Below are 27,632 nucleotides of genomic sequence, written 5' to 3'. Positions count from 1 at the left end.
TGTTTGGTCTTTCATAGTTTTCTTAAACAGAGTCGATCTAGACTCTACATCGACGCGAAATATCTGGTTACCTATATGAATAAGTGGAATTATTTGAAATTCAGGTACTTATATTATAATATTTTTGCATATTCTCTTAGAAAATCATCCTAAATCTTAGTTAGACAATAAATAAATAAATTAATTATTTCAAAAACCTTTTTTTTTTTTTTTTAATATTTAAGTACGTTTTTTGTGCAAGACAAAAAATGTCAATTGTTAACTTTTTGGGAAAATTTAACATTTAAAATTTAATTAAAAATAGTAGAAAAAAGTTTTACATTATTCTGTTTTCTATATGATAAAATTCAGGGTTTTATCTTTCTGGGAAAAAAAAAAGTTACTCAGAAATAATGGATTTTAATAAATGTAATTTAGTTTTAAAAAACAACAACAACTTGATTTTGCGGCCATTTTTGGCGGTGCCTATAATAAACGCTTTAATATAAGTGAAACCACTAAGAACTAAGCCAGTTAGGTAGAAAACGGACACTTAGAAAATCGATTTTATTAAAAAAAAAATAATTAAACAAGTAAAAATATTTTTAAAAAAATATTAGGGGGGGGGGCTATAGTCTATTTTAAAAAATAATATTTCCTTCAAGAATGATCATAAAATGTGTTTTCAATCGATATTTATTCAATAAGGGGCCAGTTTTCCTACCTAGCGAAAGGGGACGAGTTTTCCCGAGACGAGTTTTCCGGGCACCCCCATAGATATATATTACAGAGAGAGAGAGAGAGAGAGAGAGAGAGAGAGAGAGAGAGAGAGAGAGAGAGAGAGAGAACAATAAGAGTCGAAAATGAAGTCACAAAAACTATATATTGGTGAATATAGAATTGTTCATTTTCCTATATAAACTCCAATGAAATTTGTTAAGCTTTATGTTATCCTTATAAGTCTCTTCTTATAGAATTGAATTTACTCTATTCTCCTAACTCTCTAAGCTGTATGTATGTATGTATGTATGTATGTATGTATGTAGTAGTAGTAGTAGTAATAATAATAATAATAATAATAATAATAATAATAATTATTATTATGATGATGATGTTACAGTCATATCTGGCTACGATGTGCAGACCGTTTCAATCATATTTGATTCCATCAGGCAACAAAAATTAAAAAGGTTCCAAACTTTTCAAATTTTGAATAGGTTTGGAACATTTTAAATTTTTGTATTTTAATTTTCTTATTAAAACCAAAATTGTGACCAGTGAAAACCATTTTGGAATATATTAAAACTACGTGTGAGTGATAATTTTACTGATATTCGTTCAAAACGGACCCGAGTATCCCTAAAGATTAACTTTTTAAAAGTAAATATTTAGTTGGTACAAATCGACATTTTGACCCAAAAAAAAAAAGGAATAAATATATTAGGATTTAGAGTGAGGTATTAAAAAAAACAAAAAAACTACTAAAATTGTTTCCCATCAAATTTGGCGACCGGCTTTACCATAACAAATATATGTTTCTAAAATTAGAAGTTTACTTAACGTATTTAGTATTTTACGGGAGAATGTCATTTCAGGAAAGGTAAGTACAACTTTTTTGGTATGTTCAAAAAATCAGTATGCAAAGTTAAGACGCCGGAAGTGAACTCTGTTTACAATGGAAGTCACTAAACATTAAACGAAGAAAAAAAATTTATTTTTTTACATATCTATAAATATTTTGGCAGATGTGTATTTTAGGTTGCAAAATAGCCTTCTTACAAACGTAAATTTTCACTGGGTTTGTATTACTGTACGCAGATTCGAAAAAGTTGTCAAAAAACAAATATATAACAAATAAATGTTATCAAAGGCAAGATAAGTTACTTTTCTACCTAACTGGATAATATTTTTAGTGTTTTTATTTAATGTAACATGTTTATTCAGCTCGAAAAACATACAGTGTTTATCGATGTATTGGAAAATTCAAAATGGCGGCCGACTCTCTCTTTAACACGGTAAGTTCGGGAAAAGGTGTTATAAATAATAAACTAGAGAAAATACTATTAAAAAACCACCGAATATATGTCAAGTTATGTCACGGTAACATATATTGAGCAAATTTCAAACAGTATTTTGTCTAGTTTATTATTTATTACATCTTTTCCTGAACTTACCGTGTTAAAGAGAGAGTCGGCCGCCATTTTAAATTTTCCAATACATCGGTAAACACTGTATGCTTTTCGAGCTCAATAAACATGTTAAATTGAATAAAAACACGAAAATTATATCCAGTTTGGTAGAAAAGTAATCTATCTTGCCTTTGATAACATTTATTTGTTATATATTTGTTTTTTGACAACTTTTTCGAATCTATGTGTACAATAATACAAACCCATAAATTCTTTTTATATTAATATAAAAAAAGCGGTCTCGTTTATGAACATACTAACCGCTTTAAAATAAGTGAAACCACTAAGAACTTAACCAGTTAGGTAGAAAACGAACACTTAGAAAATCGATTTTATTAAAAAAAAAACAAAAAAACATTAAACAAGTAAAAAATTTTTTTTAAAAATATTATGGGGGTTATAGTCTATTTTAAAAAACAATATCTCCTTCAAGAACGATCATAAAATGTGTTTTCAATCGACATTTATTCAATAAGGGACCAGTTTTCCTACCTAGCGAAAGGGGACCAGTTTTCCGGAGACGAGTTTTCCGGAGACGAGTTTTCGCGAGACGAGTTTTCCTAAATTCGGAAATTTTTAACAGGCCTCGGGGAGATAACTGTAAAACGCCGAGACTCCCTCCCCATCTTTATTACTAGATTTTCTTCCTAAAAATCGAACCTTTTGCTCGGTATCATAACAAATTGTGTTTTCGCTGTAAAAAACAAAAAAAAAAAAACAAAACAAAAAACAAACAACCAAAGAAACTACTTGATGAAATTAAGTGAACTTTTTTTTTCGGGAGAACTTCGTTCTATAACGGATACGTACAATATAACCTTTTTTCGATATTTTCGTTTTTTAATGTCTTGATTAAACTGTACAAGTACCCCAAAACCAAAACGAAATGAAATTGAAATTCTTTTTTAAAACAAAAGGCAAAAATGAACTGAATTATTCTTTTTTTAAATGCCTAAATGATAAAACTATTGAAAATTATATATATATATAAAAAAAAAAAAACTTTTGTAAGTACTTAAAAAAACAAATACATGTTCATTATGAGACGCTTCTACACTATTGGGACGAGATTTTGTGGTCGATAAATGGAGTTTTTAGATAAAAAAAAACAATGGTTTCAACTGATTGTTTTATTGTTGTTGTTGTTAATTCTAATAAGTTACAATGGTAGCTTCCAAATTATGCAGTCGAAATTACCTGAATATTAACGAATTATTTTTAAAAAGCAACTTCAATCGTGACAGCAAGTGAAAAATTTCTGCCATCTTGTTTAAACCGAAAGGGAAAATTACCTCCCTTTTGAGCTCTCCTGTGTCTTACGATCGTTTTTATCAAATTCTATTTATTTTCTTTAATAAATAATTTTCTACCTTATCGATTTTCGTAATTTTTGGATATACTCATCTTAAAAATATGAGCAATACGTAGATACCATTATTTTCATGTGAAATTCAGTATTACGATTTCCTAAATTTCATCCCAATTGTGGAGCGGAGCGCGCCCGTCACCCGTCCCGTTATCAATTTAAAATTTAACCACGTGTTGATATATAAAAGAAAATGAAACAAGACGGTGTCAGCAACATTTTTCCATTTTGGACATTGCTACCTTGCAACCTAAAATACACACCTGCCAAAATGGGTGACCATTTAGGAATTCCAGGTGATGTAAGTGCTCTCCGCTCTCATCGACAATTGTTTCTAGCTACTGGACTCGAGCAGTCGAGCGAGCTGCGAGCACTGCCGATTCAGGAGAGGTGTGGTTGGAGGTTGCGCAACCCTTGCCGTACGATATGTGCAGCTAACCATACAGGGGGTATACATTGTCTCTTGAAACTGAACTGAGGCTCTGCTCTGTCTGGCATCCGGTAGGATGCTCCAGTGCTCCAGCCACCTCCAGCACAAACAAGACGATAAGAAATTTGATAAATAAATAAAGGTGCTTCTACACTTTATCGCCAAAACTGAAGACGCAATTTTATTTCGCGTACCTGTCGCCCAAATCCAAGGGAGAAATCAGTATTTTAAACTATGACCGAAGTTAGAAATAAATTAAAAAAAATTAAACTAAATATTAATGGATTTGTTTTACTGTACGCAGATTCGAAAAAGTTGTCATAAAACAAATATACAACAAATAAATGTTATCAAAGGCAAAATAAATTACTTTTCTACCCAACTGGATATGTTTTTAGTGTTTTTATTTAATATAACATGTTTATTCAGTTCGAAAAACATACAGGGGTTTGTATTACTGTACACATAGATTCGAAAAAGTTGTCAAAAAACAAATATATAACAAATAAATGTTATCAAAGGCAAGATAAGTTACTTTTCTACGTAACTGGATATATTTTTCGTGTTTTTTATTCAATGTAACATGTTTATTCAGCTCGAAAAACATACAGTGTTTACCGATGTATGGGAAAATTTAAGATTGCGCCTCACTCCCTCTTTAACACGGTAAGTTTGGGAAAAGGTGTTATGAATAAAAAACTAGAAAAAATACTATTAAAACCCGCCAAATATATGTCAAGCTATGTCAATTGAGCGAGTTTTTAACAGTATTTTATCCAGTTCTTATCTTGCCTTTGATAACATTTATTTGTTATATATTTGTTATGTGACAACTTTTTCGAATCTATGTGTACAGTAAAACAAACCCGAAAATTAAAATGACATATTCATAATTGTCTAAACTGCGCGAGCGCCATTTGAAAACCAAAACATTTACTGTATAAAAATTTATCAAAATATACTTGTAAAACCATTTATTCAAAAGTTGGTGTAAGAAAATATATTTCTAATAAAACAATTTTGTAATGAAAGCAACATTGAATTTTTATAAAATAGTTTTTTTTTTTTTTTTCGAACAAATAAATAATTTTAATGAAACATACTGAATTCTCCCTTGGATTTCAATAACAGGTGCGCGAAATAAAATGGCGTCTCCAGTTTCGGCGATAAAGTGTAGAAGTACCTAAGTAAAATAGAAACTCTGCTTTAGGCGAAACTGAAAGTAAAAACAATTTGATGAAAAAGGGAAACTTACAAAAATTAGCCGAGAGCAAAAAATCTCCAACTCTTTTTTTCTGTCTTTTCTCAACAAGGAGGTGAGACGACGACGTTTCTTTCTTTTCTAATTTTACTGCCGGTCTTCAAAACTCTTGTGATTGAAGAGAGAAACATGTCTTATATATATATGATATATATATATATATATATATATATATATATATATATATATATGAAACAGTTTATTCCAAGAAAATAATTTAAAATTTTCTTGGAAGATATCCCTTAAAAAAAAAAAAAAATGTTTGGGGATTTCCGGTTATTTAGAAATAGATATCAACATTTCACCGTAAAAAAAAAAAAAACAAAAAAAATGTAAATAAGATGATGACACTTTACAACGCATTCTTTTTAAAACGTGATGAAATTTTTTCGTCATTTTTTTTTTTTTACTTGGATTGTGTGTCATTAAAGAAATAAACAAACAACACTAAATTGTAGTAAGTTTTAATCAGAAATAATAAAAAAAAAAATAATAATACTGAAAAATAGAATCGTTATCTTTATAAGGACACTTACCAAAGTTCATAATTTGCGCGTTTTGTTTAAATGGGTTTTTATTACAATCCACAGACGTACGAAAAAATGGTCAAAAATTAAATATAACGGCGGACCTAAACGAGAATGACCCCCTAAGAACGACTTTTGGAATAAACACCCTCAACCTCTCTATGTTAAGAACTGTTTTTTTTTTGTTTTTTTTTTTTTTGCAATTTTTCCAGTAGATATTGCACTCTAATATATAGGGAGAGTGTTTCTCGTTCAGATCCGCGAATATAACAAATAAATTTTATCAGATGCAAGTTACTAGTCTTCTACCTATCTGGAAAAGGTTTTAGTGGTTTTACTCACTTTAAAACATTTAATCAGTTCGAAAAACATGTAGTGTTTATGAATTTAGGAAAACTTGTCCCCGGAAAACTTGTCTCCGGAAAACTCGTACCCGGAAAACTCGACCCCAGAAAACTTGTACCCTTTTGCTAGATAGGAAAACTGGTCCCTTATTGAATAAATATCGATTGAAAACACATTTTATGACCGTTCTTGAAGAAGATATTGTCTTTAAAAGAGAATACACATACCATAATATTTAAAAAAAAATATTTTTACTTGTTTACTGTTGTTTTAAAAAAATTAAATTAATTTTTCTTAGTTTTAGTTTTCTATCTAGCTTTGAAAGTTTTTGGTCTTTCAACTTATTTTAAAGAGTTTATTTAGTTAAAAAAAAAAAAGTGATGTCGAGTGTTACTTATGAACAAAAATGTCCGATATAAGAGGATCACATCTTAGGAGGATAATTACTCAAAAATAGAAAATTAAAGAAAATATTAAGATAGATATAGTTTTAAAACGAGCCCCCCCCCCTCCAAAAGAAAATAAATGTGTATATTTTTAGGTAATAATGCATATCCCATAATATTTTTAAAAATATTTTTACATGTTTATTGTTAAAAAAAAATTAAATTGATTTTTCTAAGTTTTCGTTTTCTACCTAGCTTTATAAGTTTTGGTGTTTAAACTTATTTTAAAGAGTTTATTTAATTAAAAAGAAATAACAAGTAATGTCAAACTCGACATTACTTAGTAAATATTTTTTAACAAAAAATGTCCGAAAATGAAAGAAAATACTGAGGTAGATATAGTTTTAAAACGAGCCTTCCCCACCTCCAAAAGAAAATAAATTTGTATATTTTTAAGTACTGCACAAAGTGCTCCCGAAATGACTTTTAAACGATACCCTCCCCTCCCGATGTTAAGAATGGCTTTCGAAATAATAACGTTATTATTTCAGCGCGGTACCAAAATTACATAAGACCGTGTTTTCTTTTTTGTTGTTTTGTAATGACACAAGAATTATTTAAACTGAATTAATTCTTCTAAATAAAATAATTGCTTTCTTTGATAATACGTGTTTTCTTTATTTATTTTTGTTTCGTAATGACACAAAAAGTGTTAAAACTAGAGTATTTTTTTAATAAATATTTGGTTTCGTTTTTCGTATCTTGACTTTGTGATCAAGTTTATTTTTTTTAAGCAAGAGTTAAAAATATATTTTTTAAATATTATGGGGGTGCATAGTCTCTTTTAAAAACAATATCTCCTTCAAGAACGGTAATAAAATGTGTTTTCAATCGATATTTGTTTTCCTACCTAGTAAGGGGGAGGGGGAGTTTTTTGGGTACGAGTTTTTCGGGTACGGGTTTTCCGGAGACGAGTTTTCCCGGGACGAGTTTTCCGGACACCAGAAAAAAGTGATCCCCCACTTTTTGAAAATATAATTTCTTCATATCTTGGAAACTACTCGTTTCCTGAAATTTTAAACGTTATTTTCGTTTTCAGCGTCCTCGAAAACCTATCATAGTGGTAATTTTCAAGGAGTTTTGAGGTTATAAAAATACTGCACCTTTTTCAATTATAGAAAATACCGTTAAAAACTCACCCAATATATGTTACCATGGTATTTAACAGTCAACTACAGCCATTTGTCTTTTGCGCATATGCTGATAAACGCTGTATGATTTTCAAACTGATTAAACGTTTTAAAGTGAGTAAAACCAAAACCACTAAAAACTTTTCCATATAGGTAGAAGAGTAACCTCTTGCCTTTGATAACATTTATTTGTTATATTTAAAAAAAATTTTTTTACCACTTTTCGTACCTCTGTGGATTAATACAAACTCATTTGAATGGCCGTGATGTCTTTGAAGTGTCGACAATTACTTCAAAATAAGAAATAAAACAAAATGGTGGCAGAAACCTACCCAATAAATGTTACCGTAACATTTATTGGGTGAGTTTAGTTTCTACCACCATATTGTTTTATTTCTTATTTTGAAGTGACCATCAAGACTTTGATGTCAAGAAGTCAAGAAACGTCGCGGACATTTTTTCTTCTTCTCCAATAGTGCTCAATATTACTTGTTTTTCAGACCAAATAAACATTTTACATTAAATAAAAACACTAAAAAATTATTCAGTTAGGTAAAAAAAAATAACTTATTTTGCCTTTGATGACATTTATTTGTTATTTATTTGTTTTGTGACAACTTTTTGTTACCTCTGTGGATTGTAAAACAAACCCAAAATAACTTGTAGAAGCTCTCATGAAAGAATCTCTTACTTTTCAACCACAGGAATCGCATCGGGACAGCCGAAACCCAGCTAGTTTTCTTCTTTTCTGGCTGGTTAACAAATTTAATTTCTGAAGCTCTTACAGACCCCCACCCCCCACCCCAAGAAAAAACACACACACACACACACACAAACACACACAATCCATTCTCCTTTTTGCCCAGTAATAAACGTGGAATAAAAATTACAATCAAAATTTAGCAATAATCAACAGAGACCCTAAAAACGTCTGTCTTTAAAGGAGAAAGGTCTTAAACTGATGAAAATGAACAAGGAAGCCTTCTCCCCCTACCCTCACCCTCAATTGACTACTATATTCTCAGTCAAGCCAATAAGGGGGTAAGATGGGCAATAAGTACATACTAACCACACAGGTGAAAAGGGCCGAGTCATGGCTCTCTGTAATATTATGATGACATTGTAGTGACCAACTAACCCAAGTCGTTTGTCACATTAACAAAAGTATTCGTACGGCCAGAATCCATTCATTGCATGGACATTTTGATTGTGTTACCGAACACCTATGCAAATTGGTATCACGCAAGGAGACGCGGTTGTAATGTGTTACCTTACAACGCAAACTCATGGGACTACATTTTTATCCCTTCACGTAGGAGTACAGTAAACAGGTTAGAACGTTCGAGAAAGCTTGTATACAAAGATAAAGGCGCCAAAATTTAAACAGTCCAGGAAATATTCCTACAAGTAACCATCACAACTACCCCTGGTTATCATGTACGCCAGACTTTGTCTCTTTAGGCATAAAACAACATCGCCAAGAATACTAGAGACCAGACAGAGTTCTCTCAAGACATTATCGTTGCTGCCTTTAATGCCGCTGGAATCTAACTCCGAAGGATGGGTAAGGACTACCAAATTCAGACAGCCATTCTGCAAGTCCCAGCAGTGATTCTCCGATCTACAGATAGTCTTCTGCAGACCGAATAATCAGCTCGAAATTATCATTATGCGTACTCTACTGCTAGTACTCAAATCGGCACGGATTAAAGTGTAAGATAAAACCTGCAAATGAACGTAATATTCTATTTCTCATTAAGGAAGCTAACACCAGCAACAATGAATGAATATTCTATGCTTACAAACTATTTCTCCACAGTATTCAACGTTTGTAAAGTTTTCTTTGTTAAATTACGCTAACTTTCCTCAGTGATGAAGGATTTCTTCAGTCACTTAAAAACTATCAGTCATGCATTCACAATTTAGTAATAATATTCTTTTTCCACTCGAAGGATGTTCCCAAATCTTTGCCTTATAAAAGATACCCATCTCACCGTATCATTAACAGACTCCAGTCTCTCTCTCTCTCTCTATATATATATATATATATATACATTTTTTTTACTTACAAAAATGAGCTGTTTAGAAATAACATGATACTCGCATGACCATGTCTCAATTTCCTTTTTTTAATTTTAAAAGAATTTTACGTTATGTTTAATACCGGGCAACGCCGGGTACATCTTTTAGTATATCTATAAAAATGATAATGTGTGTGTGAGGACATTTCTCAGCCTATATACTCAACGGATTTTTTTTATTTACAGACTTGAAATTTGGTATATAGAGTATTCAGACAAATTGAAAACTTTTTAATCGGCTTTCATCCAGAAAAAAACTACTAAGGAACCAAAATTGAAAAATTGGTACACAGGGTGATCCCATTTTTATCTGTTTTTAACTGTTGTGAAACATGACAACTTCCTTATGTTAAGTATAAGTTGATTTGAAAACACAGTTTAAAGATTGTGTCAAGCAAGCCTAATGGTTAGCGTACTTGACTTGCTGTCTTTAGGTTTCGGTTTTAGCTTGAATATTTTTTTTACTTACAAGAAGTGAACTATTATAAAAAAAACATAATACTTGCATGCACATGTCTCAGTTTCTGTCCGCTTTTTTACTTCATTGCTTTTTACGTTTAATACCTGGTAACGCCGGGTACAGCTTCCAGTATATCTATAAAAGTGAGAATATGTGTGTGAGTGTGAGGACATTTCTCAACCTATATACTCAATGAACTTTTGATCTACAGACATGAAATTTGGTATATAGAATATTCAGACATATAGAAAACTTGTTAATCGGTTTTCATTCGAGAAAAAAAGGATTGTTAAAGGATCAAAATTGAAAAATTGGTTCTTGAAGGTTATCAGATTTTTTATCTATTTATCAACTGTTTCAGGACTGCACATGGACGGTCAGGAAACATAACAGTGTCTTTATGTTAACATGTATGAAGGAAGAACGGATATACATAAATCTAAGACTGTAGCAGAATCGTTAGAAGATGATCACCAGACCGTAGTGGAATAAGGCTGCAAATGGATGGTAACATTTAATGCTAGTAAGACTAAGCTGCTCTCTTTTAATAATTACAAGACGAATCTCCAACCATCCTAACTAAAAATTCTTCCTTCAAACTCCTTAGTCTAAAATTTGCGAGCAATATGAACTAGAACAAATACACTGAGGACATTGCGAAGGCTGCTGCAAAGAAAGTCGGTTTCTCTATCACACTAGAAGACTACTCACACCTGAGAGTATCCGATACCTCTATAAGGCCACCATTTGCCCATGCATAGAGTATTGTTGTCACATCTGGGCTGGTGCATCTACCACTAGCCTCTTCCTCTTGGATAGGGTTCAAAAAAGAGTTTTCAATCTAATAGGACCCACTTTGTCAACTAAGCTCCAACCCCTGTCCCATCGCTGCAATGTTGCATCTCTGTATCTGTTTTACAAATATTTTAATGGAATGTGCTCTGATGAATTTGTTGCTCTTGTGCCCTATCGATGTACATATCTCCAACAAACTCGCTTAGCAACAAAATCTCACCCCTTCACTGTTGAGGTCCCTAAATGCCAGAAAGCTTTCTCTTTGAATAGTTTCTTCCCTTGAACAGCTAAACTTTGGAATTCCCTTCCTGCTACCTGCTTCCTGACTGTACTGATATGCAGAAGTTAAATGTAACTTATGTTCAAGTGGTGATATGCGTTGTTAGAAGTGCACGTGAGTTAAAACAAAAAAAAAAAAAAGAAAAAAATTAGGTTTAAAAACAATTTTTAAAGAATGGGAAGTACTTGACTGAGTGTCTTTAGGTTTTTCGATCTCAGCTTAAGTATTTTTTTTTTTTACTCACAAGAAATGAACTGTTTAGAAAAAACATAATACTCGCATGCACATGTCTCAGTTTTTTTCCATTTTTCTTTTTTTACTTCATTTTTTAAAAGGAATTTAACATTACGTTTAATATCTACGGTATTTCCGTTCATAATGAATAAGAAATCTTCATTAATTAAAATATAATATTTATGCATATTTTACGACTGGACAACGCCGGGCGACATGCTAGTAATAAATAAAAACTGAAAGTTTTGTTTAGAATCGGTGAAGTCTCTGATTTTTAATTGATTTTTTTCAATGAAAAAAATATAAATTTTTTTGGTTAAAAAAATAATTGCTTCCATTTTCAGCGAACATCCCTTACAATAAATAGATTAACTGTTAATAGTTTAGGCTCTAAAACTGTTGGTCTTTCTTTCTCATCAAACATTTCTCGGAGTTCATATATTAAATCCATTACTCTTTCTGATGCTTGTGTAATGAGTTCTCTCTATCGTTCTAAAACACTTTCTTACACCTGATGCTATTCTCTATCTCTACAAATTTTCTATCAAACCATCTATGGTACATTGTTGTTATATTTGGGCTGGTGAATCTGTCCCATGCGAAGGTTCTTGATAAAGTGCTGGAATGTATCTGTGATCTGATTGGTCCTACCCCTTTTTCTTCACTACAATCTCTCACAAACTTGATGTTGCTAGTTCAGTCTTTTTTTTTTTTCTATAAATACTATTATTACATGTATTCTTCAGAATTGTCCGATCTATTCTCTGCTTCCTTTGTTCCAGCTCATTTGACTTGTTGGTCTAGTGGTTTCTATCAGTTCACTGTTTTGATACCTCATTGTAACATGGCTTCTTATTCCAGTAGTCTTTCCAAGAACTGCAAGCTAATGGAACTCTCTTCCTGCTCACTTTTCGTTCTATCTACAGTCTTGATATTTGCAAGACTAAGGTCAATAAGCATTTCCTATCTTTGCGATAACCATCCTTCAGACTTTCATGCTTCTTACATCAAATGGCTTCATGTCTTGTCTGGACTGATTTCCATAAAAACAAATGAAGCATGTATGGTCCCCGGTGAGTGTACAGTGAACAAGGCATAAAAAAATGACTAAGTTCAGCATTACCCCCCCCCCTCATTTAGCCCCAGGGGACGTCAAATTCTGGTGAAAATGAACAAACGGTGCAGTTTTAGGTCTTAACATATGTGAATCTGAGTTCTGCACCATGGAAAAAAAAGAAATGACTATGTCCATCATTGCCCCCCCCCCATTTAGTCCCAAAAGTCCCCAAGGCTTTAATATATTTAAATTTAAGTTCAGCACCATGCAAAACTGCTAAATAGACATACACAGAAAACTTTGGACAAATATGGTAAAATATTCCCAAAAATGGAGTGTTTTTATTAGCTCTGAAAGAGCCCCTGGGGCACACCCAAGAGTTATCACAAAGTACAGACAAACAAAATTATATAGAAATTAGTTAGTTATAATGTTTCCAAAAGTTTTATAAAAATCCAAGGCATGAATAAGCACAAAAGTGTCAATTTTAGCCATTTTAACCCAAAAGGCACCTCCTGGGTGGGTGGGGGGTTGGGCAACCGGCTTTCCCAGAAAATCTGTTCTGTTACTTTTTTACTCATATCATGTTTAATGCTTGTGCTAAATTTAAAAAAATCCCAAGGCGTTGTTATTGAGAAAAGTGCAGTCAGCCAAACGAATAAACAGACAAGGCTGAATTTACAGGTCCACCCTCCTTTTGTCGGAGGGACCAAAAAAGAGAAAAACACTGTATTCAGCAAAATTAAAAGTAATATTTATCTGTAAACATAATAAAAAGAGTGATACTTCTTTTTATTTGCTTGTTATAAATGGCAGAATTTTGTCTTTTTTTTTTCCAGATAAACTAATGGATTTGAAAATTGCAAAAAAACAAACAAACAAAAAAAAAACAAGGAAAAAAGTTTGGCAGGGGTCGACACCTTTTTTGATATTTGTCAAATTATTTTCAAGCACAGATATTGATATTTTGGTTAAAGCTTTCACTTTCATTGCACGCCCCTATCTATTATCTTTTATTAGATATGGGAAAATCGTGTTTTTTGTCTGCGTGTCGGGTAAGATTTCAGGAACTACATGATATGCTTACAGAACTTACATCATCGGTTTATGTGTTTATCTGGACAGGTTATATCAAATAACTAGTTTAATATTTCTACACTTATCTTCTGATGTTCATCATCATTGAATCACAAATTTATTCATCTCATGAAACCTTATCCTTGAGTGGCTTTTAACCACTTAAATGATGACGTATTGGAAAAGAAATATAAGTGATTACTCATTAATAAAAAAAAAATAGTTGAATGTGAAACTGACAACAATACTGCTTTACGTTTTGAATTTTTGAGATGAAGATTGGTTTTGGATTCTTCGGACTACTGTTCTCATCTCAAGTGTTATTTTCACAACATTTCGGTCAATGTAACCTCCGACCTTCTTCAGGTGTATCTTGTCGAACTCGGGAATCTTTCTGTCAAACTCAGAAATGTTTGTGCTTGAAATTTCGTGCAGATTCCCAAGTTTGACAGAAAGATTCCCGAGTTTGACAAGATACACCTGAAGAAGGTCAGAGCTTACTTCTCAAGGTGACTTTTGATCAGGCAGGAGTTGTAGCAAATAGATCTTCAACCTTTGGCACACCTTTGACAATCATTCGGCATTTCAGCAACCCACACTCCTCTGCTTCATTGACTTTGTAGCTGCATTCGATTCCATTGATCGAGGCTCGCTCTGGCAAATCATGCAGGCAGATATTATGCCAGCAAAACTGTTGAGGATTGTTGAAAGCGATAGGTCTACGAGGGTCTATGTTAGGGCCTATAGTGAGGAGTCAGAGATGTTTGAGTTGAGGTCAGGAGTTTTACATGGTTGTGCTCCCTCCCCCATTCTTAGCCATTGATTATATACTCAACGAAGCCCTTCAAGGTCATGAAGGAGTTGCAGTTGGATGAAACTTGAACATGTCTGATCTTGCTTATGCAGATGATATCATTCTGCTTGAATCAACGGGCAAGGAGGTACAATCTATGCTTAACTGAGTGCAGCATATCAATCACAGATTAGAGATGCGCATAAATGCTTCCAAAACAAAGGTCATATCTGACAGCCACTCACGCTGAATGGAATTTACCTAGATAATGTGGATTCCTTTGTCTATCTTAGCTCGACTATCATGCTGACCGAGATTGGACAGCGAACAGGAACAGTGCAGTCTGCATTCTTCCATCTCAACTGTTTTCTATGGTCTCATTGGGAAATATGCTAGAACAGAAAGGGGGGCATCTATCAGACAATGGTGAGAACTATTCTTCTCTTTGGATGTGAGACGTGGCCTTTGAGAGTAGTGAATGTGCACAAACTGGAAGTCTTCGACAATGACTGTCTTCGCAACATTCTATGTTGATTGTGTTCCAGTTTCTGCTCTCTGCACATACAGCACCTGGTCTTCCCAAATCGTCACCCATTTTAGTACTGACCAGGCTCAATGTTGCTTAACTTCGGTGATTTAGCAGAGTCTGGTGATTATGCCGTATATTCAGATCACAGAACCAATGAACAGTTCTACTTCTTTTATGAAAAAAATTGTTAAGAAACTCAAAAGGGCAGGTGGAGCACTCTTTAGCCTTGGTGGACAATCACCAAGAGATGGTGTCTCAATAACAGGGCTCTATGGACAAATTTATCTTTAGTTGACCTTTGACAACTAAATATTTTCGTTTACTAGCCAAATAGAAAAGTTACTAGCCAAACCCACATGATTTTTAGAATATGACATCTTCGTTCTGTAACTAGTATGTACATCATAAAGATTTTTATGTATTTTTTTTAGTAAGTGTAATTCTAAATAGACAACAAATTTATGTTGATACTTGAAGCCTTCTAATTTCTTCAGATGTTTTTTTAAACAGCCTTCGATAAAAAAAAGAGCATATTGTTCTATTAAACTTTTATTGTTTAAATAATTTAACTTTATTCATTTTATTAAAAAAAAAATTGAAAAGTTATTTTTCACTCAGTAGTGAGCCTTGGAAGATTGTCAGTAAAAGAAATTCAATCGCCAAAAGATAAGCGCTTCATTATTTCTAGGTGTTACTTTGAAAAATCACTTGCAAATGTGACTGTTTCACTCGCAATGTAGAGCTCTGAATAAATACATGATTCACATCACATTACTGGGTTGGCGTTCATCGCATAAAAATCTTGCCTCGATCAAGAAAGTTTCTCTCAAAGAAAATTATTTGCATTTCAGGCCGTGCAGTTTAAATGTTCAAAGTTTGAGTGGAAGGTCCAGTGAGATTGTTGATTTCCTTGATATGGGAGAAAAGGGAGAAAGTAACAATACTAGTTGAAGTCAGTGTCCCTAATAATGCTAACTTAAACAGAACTGAGAGGGAGAACATAACGAAATGGTAACGTTTTATGTACGACATGAAAAGAAACTGGAATCTTAGGAAGATCACCATCATTCTCATAATTATAGAAGCAACTAGACTCCTGGAAAAGAATTTCAAAATCTACTTGGTGAATATACCCAGTGAATCAAGTACAAGAGAGACACAAACGATTGCACTTAAAGGAGTGGTAGATGAAATAGCAGGTAAATGTCTGGTATCCAATAGAAGACCCCCATCCCTAGCAAAAACAAAATGATAAGAAAACTAAAAATAAATGTCATTTTTATTTAGTTTTTTTATATACTTATCATCATATCATATGAGTCTGTTGGCATTGGTTTCCTTGAGAATTTTTTTAAATTAAAATTCTTTTTAGAAAAACATTGGGTACTTAAGGAAGGAACCACATGAAGATTGCCAACATCCTAAGTGAAAGTAATTTTGTGGAACAAACTGGATTTGTACTTGGAACACTCAGGTCGTCAGTCCGTGTCATTAACCACTTGACCACTGTCACCGCCCAACAATGTGAACAGGTAGTAGTTAATTGGATTGGCTTTGAAGGCGTTTGGACTGAAAATGCTCACCAAATTGGCTTTTCTTTCAAGACTCTCAAATTGGACTCCAACAGATGCTAAAAATTAAAATCTTGACCAAGGAGTGTATGATGTGATTTTTATTTACTTTTTTATATGCTAATGAGTTAACATTTATCAAGGCCAAAAGGGATTAATTAGATTGTCAATTTGATGATGAAATAGTGTGAAACTATCATAGGAAGTCGATCTGTGTTGTAGTCTAAATAAATATTATACGATTGTGTGTGATAGTCTGAGTTCATCCTCGTCTTAGCACTAATCATGGCCTTCGTTTGTATAGGGATATCGCCCACTAAATATAGTTTAGTGCCATGAAGACTGCATACATTCTGACGGACTAGTTTCTCTGTCAACTGTTCTATGCCCATGCCATGTTTAAAGATCCACAAAACTTTGGTGTTGATTCAGCTATGCTGGGAACGTCAGCAATCCTAAAACTAGAAAACATGCCATGGACAGTAACAAATATTTCTTGTGTAACAATAATAAAAGGGGGAAAGGTTATGCTATTCCTCGTGTTGGGAAAAGAAGACAGGGAATCTGACTAGTGCTAAGTCTTGAGATTTGCTTTGTGTTTTGTTCCTTAAAAGAGGTAGAATTTATAAAATACGTAATTCTTCTTTGTCTTGAATTTCTATCTCAGTCTTCTCTGTTTGCCTCACTAGACTGACCGACACTTTTCTGGCAAATTCTTCAAGTGTCAGTGTTTTATCAGGAACTTTTAATTGAGACAAGTTTTATTATGATTCGCTAGCCAATCACAATTCAATAACATTTTCTGCTTTCTTATGATTGGTTCAGCAATGAAAAAAAAACTTTACCCCCCCTCCCCCAATGTGCTTTAATTATGAGTCCCCAATATGTTGCTAGATCTTATTTCAAAATTAATATGCAGTAATATTTGTTGACAGGCATTTTCATTCATTAGACAGTGAAAGTGTACCCTTGTGACATCTTTAATTTCCCAACATCAAATTCTTTAGAAGAAAAATCATTCTTTGATGTCGTGACTTAAACTTTTCAAATTATTACAATTTTGCAAATGTCTCAAGTGTTTCACCAGAACTGCTTGAGGTCATTCAGGCTCTGCCTTCTCCATTTAAGAAGGTGTTAGTTTATTGCTAATCGCTTGCACCCCCCTGCCTTACTAGTGAATGCCAATGGCGCTGACCAGACATATTTTTTACATGTTAGAGTGCTCTTCATCTAGGATGATGGCTCCTCAAATCTCACTTTCGAACTCTTGTGTCACATTTTCCTACCATGGGGGGAGATAAATGTCAGGAATGTATTCTGTAGATGGGATGTTCTTGGAATTAAAAGTTTAGTCTGTGTTATTTTCTTCAGAGAAAAATGTCAGAATAAAAGAAAGCAATGTGTTTTTTTGTGAAACTGATTGTTTATCTATCCACTTACAACGAAGATATTTTTAGCAATGAGCAATAAAAACCAAGAATTGAAAAGGAAAAACTAAGAACGTTTTAATAAAAAAAAAACAAAAAAAAAACAGCAGTCCCTTATGGGAGACTAGCATGGCTATCCGGTGATGTCTGGGTGTATTAAAAAAGCTGAATAGGAAAAGAGGATGCTGTAGTTTGCTTGAATTGAGCTCAGGAAGGCTATATCACTGCAACTATGTTTGAAGGGTGTGTGTGCATGTGCATGTGCGTGTGTGTTCTATAATGATGAAACTAATGAAGCATCCATCATATAAATATCCGATATGAAAATAAAAAAAATCCCTATAAACGAAAATCTCCTCGGGAGAATATGTTTGCAATGAAATTACTACAGTTTTTGTAGCAAGCCATCCTTAATGAAGCGCAATTGGATTTATTTTTAAGTTTATCTTGTGAAAGTTTTATAATGGTTACTAATCCGATCTGTAGGCTTAACGTTTAGTGTTCAAGTCTGTTAAACCACTTTACACTTGGGAAAGGTATGATCTCATTTCTTAGATATAAGTAGAGAATGGGATGTTTCGGTGTGGCTGATTTAATTTGGTTGATTCGGCATGGCTAATTTGGCATTGCTGTTTTGGCTTGGTCGATTTGATAGCATGGTCGATCCAGTGGAGGGAAAATTTGACGTCGACCATGCCAGTCACATTTTTATAAAGATTTTATAAATTTAAAAAAAAAATTAAGAGAAACAGTATGAAAATAAAGAAGGATGTTGTAGTTTGAAGCATTGTGTGTAGTGTGAAAGGAGTTGTGTTTGAAGGCTATATCAATGTGGTTGTGTTTGAATGCTATATCAATGTTGTTGTGTTTGAAGGCTATATTAATGTGGTTGTGTTTGAAGGCTATATTAATGTGGTTGTGTTTGAAGGCTATGTCAATGCTGTTGTGTTTGAAGGCTATATCAATGCTGTTGTGTTTGAAGGCTATATCAATGCTGTTGTGTTTGAAGGCTATATCAATGCTGTTGTGTTTGAAGGCTATATCAATGCTGTTGTGTTTGAAGGCTATATCAATGTGGTTGTGTTTGAAGGCTATATCAAGGTGATTGTGTTTGAAGACTATATTAATGCTGTTGTGTTTGAAGGCTATATCAATTCCGTTGTGCTTGAAGGCTGTATCAATTCCTGTGTGCTTGAAGGCTATATGTATATTGTAAAAGAATGAGATCAAAAAAGTTGGGCTGATTGTTGGTTGAGTGGGCAGACGTTGTTGGTGATGTTTGATATTATGTGTCTGTTTGTCTACTCAAGGCTGGTGATAAACCAAATTTGGTTGAAATTTATTAGAGAAAATCAAATCATCTCAATGTTTTGTCAATCCTTTTTTGATAAGAAGACGTTTGTTATTGATTCTTTAATCCAATTATCTCTAATTTTTCATTTGCACAGAGAAACATTTTCTCATTTCTTCTATCCTCGATGTTTTCATATTGATGCATAACCTGAATCTCTCTCTCTCTCTCTCTATATATATATATATATATATATATATATATATATATATATATATATATACAAAGGCAAGGTAACAGTAAAAAAGGGGAGCAAATAAAAAAGGAGTAAATGAAAACTTGACCCAAAAGTATATCAATTTAGTCAATTTTATTCAAGGAATAACAAAGCAAGTGCTTTTGCTTCCCAAAGCAATATAAAAAATTAACCTTAAAGTGACAATCTATATATCTATGAAAGTGAAATTGTCTGTGTGTCTGTCTGTGTGTGTACATTTCCCTACCAAATTACTCTGTCAATTGTCAGTCTACAGACTCGAGATTTGATATAAGGGGTATTGAGATTTTAGGAAAATCTTTTGAATCAGTTTCTAGCCAGAAATTTGACTGTCAAGGGGTCAAAGTTTAACGATTTGACCTTTGAAAACTCTACCAAACTCCGTCAATTTTGGGTCTAAACACTTGAAATTTTAGATGTAGGTTCCTTGGACATGAATCAAACGTTTTAACTTGATTTCAGTCAAAACCAATAAATGTTAAAGGGTTAAAATTGGAGGCAAAGTTTTAAAAAAATTGACTTCTAAGCCAATTTTGGTCTAAACATTTGAAATTTTACATAAAGTGTATTCAGATATAGGGCAAGCTTTTAATCGGTTTTTGGCCGAAAATTTGGCTACCAGGGGGTCAAAGTTAAAAAAATTTGACCATTGCCGTCTTTATCAAATTATTCAACAAATTTTGGTTTCTAGACATTTGGAAGTTCACATAAAGGGTATTCAGACATGCAGCAAGCTTTTTAATCAGTTTTTGGGCGAAAGTTTCGCTACTAAGAGGTCAAAATTGAAAGAGTTAACCTTTGCAGACTCTACCAAACTCCTCCGCCAATTTTGGGTCTAAACACTTGAGATTTTAGAGGTAGGTTACCTGGACATGAGTCAAACTTTTTAATATATACATACATACATATGCACATAAAGTTATGAACAGTACATACGGCCCGAGCAAGGTTGGGCTGAACTGCTACTTAGAAAAATAATAACATAGGCAAAAAAGAAGGTCGTTAGTTGCGAGACTATTCAAGAATTAGTTCTATCGACTGAAGTGACAAAGTTAAATTTATCGTCCAAACGATAGCAATAAAATATAGGCAAAAATGGGAAAGTTCTCGTTTACCTATATAAATAAAAGAACAATCTTCATTGAAATAAACATGCAAACATATAAAAATGTCTTTAAAATGTCCTCTTCTTTCTTTTAAAAATAGCACCTTCAAAGATACAAATTATTCACTTTCTTGCCCCAAATCTAATATAATATGAGAAAAATTTCATAAATAGTCCTTTTGAATAAAATGGAATTATTTTTCAAACCACTTCAGATAAAATTATCTTTTAAGACTCTGCCTCTTCTTTGAATTTCCTTGAATGAAAAGAGAATTTCTTTTCTTTCCAGTCTCTGGAATCGCATGGGAACACCCAAAAACCTTCTTTTTTTTTTTTTTACATGGAGGTCACCACTTATCAAGGCCCGGAAGCCACTCGGAGAAAGGGTTATTGCATGTACAGTAATCAATGAGATATTATCGTAGTAATCATTAGTATTGGATATTTGATAGGGTGTCTTACTTAAGAGAGCTGTTGGTCAAGAATTTGTTAATGTTGGACTTGAAGACATCCAAGTTGTAGTCAGGTGGGAAACAGGCAAACGGAAGAGAGTTCCACAGTCATGCACTTCTAAGAAAGAAGCTCTGCTCATGGAATCTACGTTTGGAGTTAAGCACAGATAAAGAATGGGGAAAATTAATGACAGTAGTTTCAGCTAGACGGGTGTTTTTTGTGAAAGATTGGCGAGGGGGGACCAGAGATTGGAGCCCAGATGAGCACTTGCCATGGAAATAATGATAAAACAAAGACAGGCTCGCAACGTCTCTTCTGTGGGAGAGAGGCTGCAGGGAAGAGAAAAATGCATCCCCCATTAAGCCACGAAGTCTATTTTGTACTCTGTCAAGGCAGGATAGGCTGTTTTTAGCAGCTCCTGCCCAGATGTGGCAGCAGTACTCCATCCTTGGATGTACTTGGCTTTTATACAGATAGAGAATTGCATCAGGGGTGAGATATCTACTGAAGCGGTAGAAGGATCCTAACATTTTCCCAGAGTCCTTGGCAACAGTCTTGATGTACGTGTTCCATTTCAAATCAGGAGTAAAGGTCAAACCCAGAAGCTTGTCAAAACATGGAGCCTCCCAAAGACGAGAGCCATCCATTTCAATTGATGCCAGATGGAGATCAGAGTGTTGATGATATAAAGAGAGAAGCTTAGTTTTAGATGTATTAAAGGTAACCAGCCACCTCTTCCCCCACTGTACCACGCGCTCAAGATCAGAGGAAAGAGAATCAGAGAGAACTTTGTCATTTACAGCCTTTGATGTGCTGCCATAGATAGTCGTGTCATCAGCATAGATGTAAACGAATGATTTAAGTATGTGTTTTGGGAGATCATTGATGTAGATCAGGAAGAGAGTTGGACCCAGTATGGACCCCTGAGGGACTCCAGCATTAATACTGTGGGCCTCTGATTTCTGCCCATCAACCACTACTCTTATGAAACTATCGGAGAGAAATGATTTAATAATTGAGAAAACATTTCCAGTTATACCGTAGCTGGAAATCTTGTGAAGTAGACCCTTATGCCATACCTTATTGAAGACCTTCGATATGTCAAGAGCAATTGCCCTGAAAAGGAAGCCTTTGTCGAGAAATTCACTAATCCTATGAGATATAGCTGTTAGCACATTTGCTGTAGATCTTGCGAAACGGAAACCATATTGCATGTAACTAAGGTTGTTTCTGCTGAGGTCGTTGACTACTTCTTTATTTAATATGGATTCCAACAACTTACTCATGACACACAGGAGACTTATTGGTCTGTACTGAGATGGAGATGACTTTTTGCCTGAATTCTTAAATACAGGGCATACTGATGAGGTTTTCCAGGGTGTTGGAAAGCACTTCTCCTTAAGGCAACGTTTAAACAGCTTTGTAAGTATGAGGGCAAGTTCTGGTTGAAGCTTTTTCAGCACTATAACTGGAATGTCGTCAGGGCCAGTTGCTTTACTGGAATCAAGGTTCTTGATTAGCTTGGCGACCTCACACACAGATATTTGTATGTTGCATAGCGTGTTGTCTGTTATAGGAGGAAATACGGGGAGTTGATGGCCTTCGTCGCATAGGGTAGAATTAGCTGCAAAGTTCTTGGCAAATAGTTTGGCCTTGTCTGATGCTGACGAGATGACCTCAGGTCCATTGATGATGGTTGGGATAGAACCCATGCTTCTGTTCAGGATCCTATTTGCTATTTGCCAAAACTGGTGGGAACCAAGCCGCTGATCAGCTACTTTGGATTTAACAGACTGGGCATATAGCTCTCTTGCATTTTTTATTACTCTTTTACAATGGTTGCTGGCAGTCCTGAAAGCAGCTTTAGTCTCAGTACATCTATTACGTTGGTAGCTATGGAAAAAGTGATGTCTGTGCGCGATGGCAGCAGCACATTCTGGAGAAAACCATGGCTGGCTGTTAGGTTTTTGTTGAAATATTTTGGAAGGTATGAATCGGTCTATGCCTACAATTAATCATTCAGTCAGGTCTGATACTATAGAGGACACATCCTTTTTAAACATGGAATGCAGAGGTAGATCAGATATGAATGTATGGAAGCTATCTCAGTCAGCCATAGAGTATTGATATATTTTATCTTAACTGATACAATGGAGTAGTCAGAGGATCCCAGAGGAGATAGAACGGAACATGAACATAGCTCAGGGGAAGTGGAGAGAAAAAGGTCTAGAAGGCTTGCATACTGACCGGTAGTATCGGGCATGGGTGGGTTCATTAACAATTTGAGTGAGGTCATAGGCAGTGGCAAAATCATGACAGAACCTCCCCTCGTCATCGGTCTTATCTGAGTGGGTCAGCCATTCCACATTATGGACATTGAAGTCACCGCAAATGTGGATGTTAGCCGAAGGATGAGCAGACAGTATGTGGTCAATTTTCTCAGATATACTCTTAAAGATAGTAACCTCACTGTTGTGGGGGCGATAGAGGGCAAATATAAATTCAGTGGTGTAAGCTAGTGCAACCCAGAAGCACATATAAGGTAAATTAGGGCCTTCTCTGGAGATATCGCTACCACATGGAAAGCCATCTTTAATGTAGGCACACACTCCATGCGATCTTGGGGGTCAGATTTAGATGTTAAGTTATCCGTTAATTATGAACTCATCTAGGGAAGTGATCGGCCCTATGCCAGTTTCACTTAGAAAGAGTATGTCCGGTTTCATCTCCTGTAATTGTGTTTCAACCTCTGAAAGGTTGGAATGTAGACCCCTGATGTTGAAGGAGGAGACATGGTAATAGGGGTCTACGTTGGAGGATGGGGTTCTAGGTTTATTCGTGTTTTTTTTCCTGAAGATTTGTCATGTTGAGGTTTGGGATTTGTGGAACAGGTCGATAGACTTGGTTGGAGCAGGACAGAGAGGGAAAGTAAGAGAGAAAAAGACAGGATTTTTTTTTTTTTGCAGCAGCACATGATAAGGTAAAGCCGTAACATTTACCCACTAATATGGCATCGAGAGGCCCTACCAGAAACTACTGCATGGTCCAGAATCCATTCACCAAATGGCAATACAGCAGCCCCGGTACTTCGCACCTGCTGATAGGACAGCCTCCTTAGTGGTTAATCCAAGGTTCGGGTCCCTGACTATCAGGTGGATAACATCAACCCAGATGAAACGTTTACCTCAAACACCCTTACTAGTGACATGACCACAAGGATAGACATAGAAACAGAAAATTTCCCACATCTCATACTACTGTTCACGAAGTACTACCGACCTGAAAAACAACTTTTTATTCATCCTTTGTCAGAAAAATCACTCATTGAAAATGAGGACTGAAGGACAAAAAAGGAGAAGGGAGAGTTACTGGAGCTGCCGATAACACATCCACAGGCATTATCTACTCTCCAAAAAAAAAAAAAAAAAAAAGGTGAGAAGGACTTATTAATATCTACTTAGTATAAGTCTTTTGCCCCATTCCCAGTTTAGAATAGTACTTGAAGATAGTCTCCCCTCCCATATTAATACTTTTGCCTTTATCTACCTCGAGCTAGAATGTTCAAGCATTCCAGCTCCACCCCATAATAAATATGCTAAAATAGAACTTTTATCAAATTGGAAAGTCTGGTTATTTTTTTTTTATTAATTTACATTTGAAGAACTCGTTTAAAAAACTGGTTAAGAGTAATACCTTTAGGGTTACGTAATAAGTTTAAACTAGCTAAAGGTAATGCATACTGTAGAGAGAAAAAAAGCCGCGTATTTCTGAGTTCAGATAATAGTGCAGGTATAATATGGTAAATGTTCATTTTCATGGGAGACTTTTTTTTTTTTCGTTTTAAATATAAGAAAAAGTATTCGTTAATAATAATATATTTGACAAAAAAGGTTTAGGAAAAAAAGATAAAAAGAAAACAAGACAAGTATACTTAAAATGGAATAAGGAAAAAATAAAACAAAAAGTTTGCAATACACAGATGTTAGTGAATTTTAGGATTGTAGTCTTCAAAAGTTACGGATTTTCTTTTTTATTTTTAGGGGGGGGGTGAATTTAACTTCTGTATCTTTTACAGAAAAAATCTCCCCCCCCCCCCCGAAATACAATCCGTTTCTTCTGATAGTTTTCTTGAAACAAACAATCCTACTCTTGGTACGGACTTTTTACCCCGTGATTAACGGGGAATGAAACCAAATATGTTGAAAGATTGGCAACTACCAACGGAGCCCCTGAAAAACGCATCCCCTCTCTCTAAAGAAAAATCGTCCAGAACTAAAGAAAACCGGAGGGGGGGGGAGCAAAGAATCCTCCCTCCTTAAACGTTCTGTTTTCTCTCTCTCTCTCTCTCTCTCTCTCTCTCTCTCTCTCTCTCTCTCTCTCTCACGCCCTCTGAGTAAGTGCTTTGGGACAAGGATGGTGACAGATGACAAGGCACACTGGCACCGCCTAAAGGTTGAGAGGTTTAAGAAAACGAAATTCCAAAAGCTGCCTACACGAAAGTAGAGTCCGTAATGAAAATTGGAAAAAAGTTCACAGCATTTCTTGATCAGGACAGTCACATGATATTCAAAAATAAAATAAATGAATGGCAATTAAATAAGTGAAAAACGCAAAGAAAAAGAAATGGCAATTAAATAAGTGAAAAACGCAAAGAAAAAGAAAGAAAGAAAATAAAGAAAAAGAAAAAGGACTAATAATAAAAATAAAAATAATAAAATTATAAGCCAATAAAACAATACAGTAAGAAAACGAACAAAACAAAACAAAAACACCAAGACAAAAGACAAAAACATAAGCAAAAAAAAAAAAAAAAAAAATAGCCCCCCCCCCCCCCCCAAAAAAAAAACAAAAACAAAACAGAACAGAAAGATATCCTCGCCTCATGGAGAGGTGAAAAAATAAAAATAAAAAGAAGTGTGAAAAAGGTAAGGCTTAAGTTAGGGAGGAGTGTTCAAACATTTAAGCAGACGTCGGCTTAAATGTTTGAACCCTTACTCTACTGTTTTATTAGTTTGTAATTTTAATTTTATTTTTATTAATACTATTTTTCATTTCTTCTTTTTCTTTCTTCCTTTTTCTTTTTTTTTCCACTTATTTAAATGCTGTTGATTTATTTTATTTTTTTAATTATCATGTGACTGCACTTCACTTCAGATTAAGATATGCGATGAACCTTTTTCCAATTTTCAGTAGGGACTCTACTTTATATAAATAGCATCGCCGGAAGAGATCTCTAGTTAGTTGTAACTGGCTGGCGAAAACATGCAGCAAACATATAAATGTTTATGTAAAGTAAATAAAAAATATATCTTCCTCTACCTCGGTACTGAGCACTTCATTCGTTAAATTCATTGGTTGTGTCATCTCTGAAAAGTAATAGCCTGGAATAATGATATATATATATATATATATATATATATATATATATATATATATATATATATATATATATATATATATATATATATATATATATATATATATAAGCGAGATAAGCCACTGATAGAATTCAGATGTAAAATCCTGATAGATATTACTTGAAGTAATATTTTCAATAATTGTGCTGAAAAGCAAAATTAGGGTCCATTCGCAGCTGAACATTTTGCTAACCGCATTTAATTTCCTTTGATGATATGAGCCATTGTTGAAATCCATGGATTAAGAAAAATAAAATATTCCTTTTGTCAAACAATAAATTCTTAAATCGAATATATGTCTCTTTATGTTGTTTTTTCAGTATTTAAAATTTAACCACGAAACTTATATATATATATATATATATATATATATATATATATATACTTTAACATATGAAATATTTTTATTATACAAATATTTGGTTTGTTCCAAAGATTAATTTCTGGCATTTACAACTGATAGTTGCCAAATCTGTAATTAAAGAAAATAGAATTGTCAATTTAAAGTACAAAACCTCTAAAAACACACACATCATATATATATATATATATATATATATATGTCTAAAAACACACACATCATATATATATATATATATATATATGTCTAAAAACACACACATCATATATATATATATATATATATATATATATATATGTCTAAAAACACACACATCATTATATATATATATATATAGTCTTGGAAGTTTTAACCTTTAAAACTATACAAAAAAATATTTTTTATCATTCGTTAGAAAACCATCTAGTCAGTAAGTCATTTAATCACCTGCAATCACTGCATCAACTCGCTCTCGAATTTACTATAATACCAATAATTTATTTTTCAAGGGATCATCAGTTGTTTACCATGAAACACTGTTTCGGGGATTTAAAAACAAAACAGTATATTACATCATGGCTCCCCAGCAGTGTTGATCAAACACCACCACACTTAATCTTAGGAAGAAGACATGTTTCAAACATTTGATCCAATTTCCTATTCTTAATTGCAATTACTAACCTTTTCATACTATAAAAATGAATTTCTTACCTGTGCGATTCATCAATTTCTACATTTAAAATGGATACATTTTTTAACTTTTTAATTTATC

At 33.7% G+C, this 27,632-nt stretch overlaps 2 protein-coding genes across 5 annotated transcripts in view; one reads left to right on the top strand and one right to left on the bottom strand.

The window, feature by feature from the left end:
- LOC145288057 (uncharacterized) overlaps nucleotides 1-27,632 on the bottom strand; it is an 85,181-nt gene that overhangs the window by 32,968 nt on the left and 24,581 nt on the right. The window contains exons 2-3 of one of the 4 annotated variants that reach the window (XM_080136092.1): nucleotides 10,261-10,349; nucleotides 5,068-5,147 (exon numbers count right to left, since the gene is read on the bottom strand). The gene's annotated coding sequence lies outside the window, so the exon portion shown is untranslated. Of the gene's footprint in view, nucleotides 1-3,797; nucleotides 3,892-5,067; nucleotides 5,148-5,219; nucleotides 5,373-7,682; nucleotides 7,740-10,260; nucleotides 10,350-27,632 lie in introns of those variants that run through there. The other 3 variants (XM_080136093.1, XM_080136090.1, XM_080136091.1) reach the window with 3 other exon arrangements.
- The window catches only part of LOC145288055 (serpin B10-like), a 60,911-nt gene continuing 59,218 nt past the window's right edge, over nucleotides 25,940-27,632 (top strand). Inside the window, exon 1 of the mRNA XM_080136087.1 lies at nucleotides 25,940-26,028. The gene's annotated coding sequence lies outside the window, so the exon portion shown is untranslated. The remainder of the gene's footprint in view (nucleotides 26,029-27,632) is intronic.

This window comes from Euprymna scolopes, chromosome 11 (assembly GCF_053919585.1).
Source record: "Euprymna scolopes isolate OS-2025 chromosome 11, ASM5391958v1, whole genome shotgun sequence".
NCBI classification, from domain to species: Eukaryota; Metazoa; Mollusca; class Cephalopoda; order Sepiida; family Sepiolidae; genus Euprymna; species Euprymna scolopes.
This window is presented reverse-complemented; position numbering and strand designations above follow the sequence as displayed.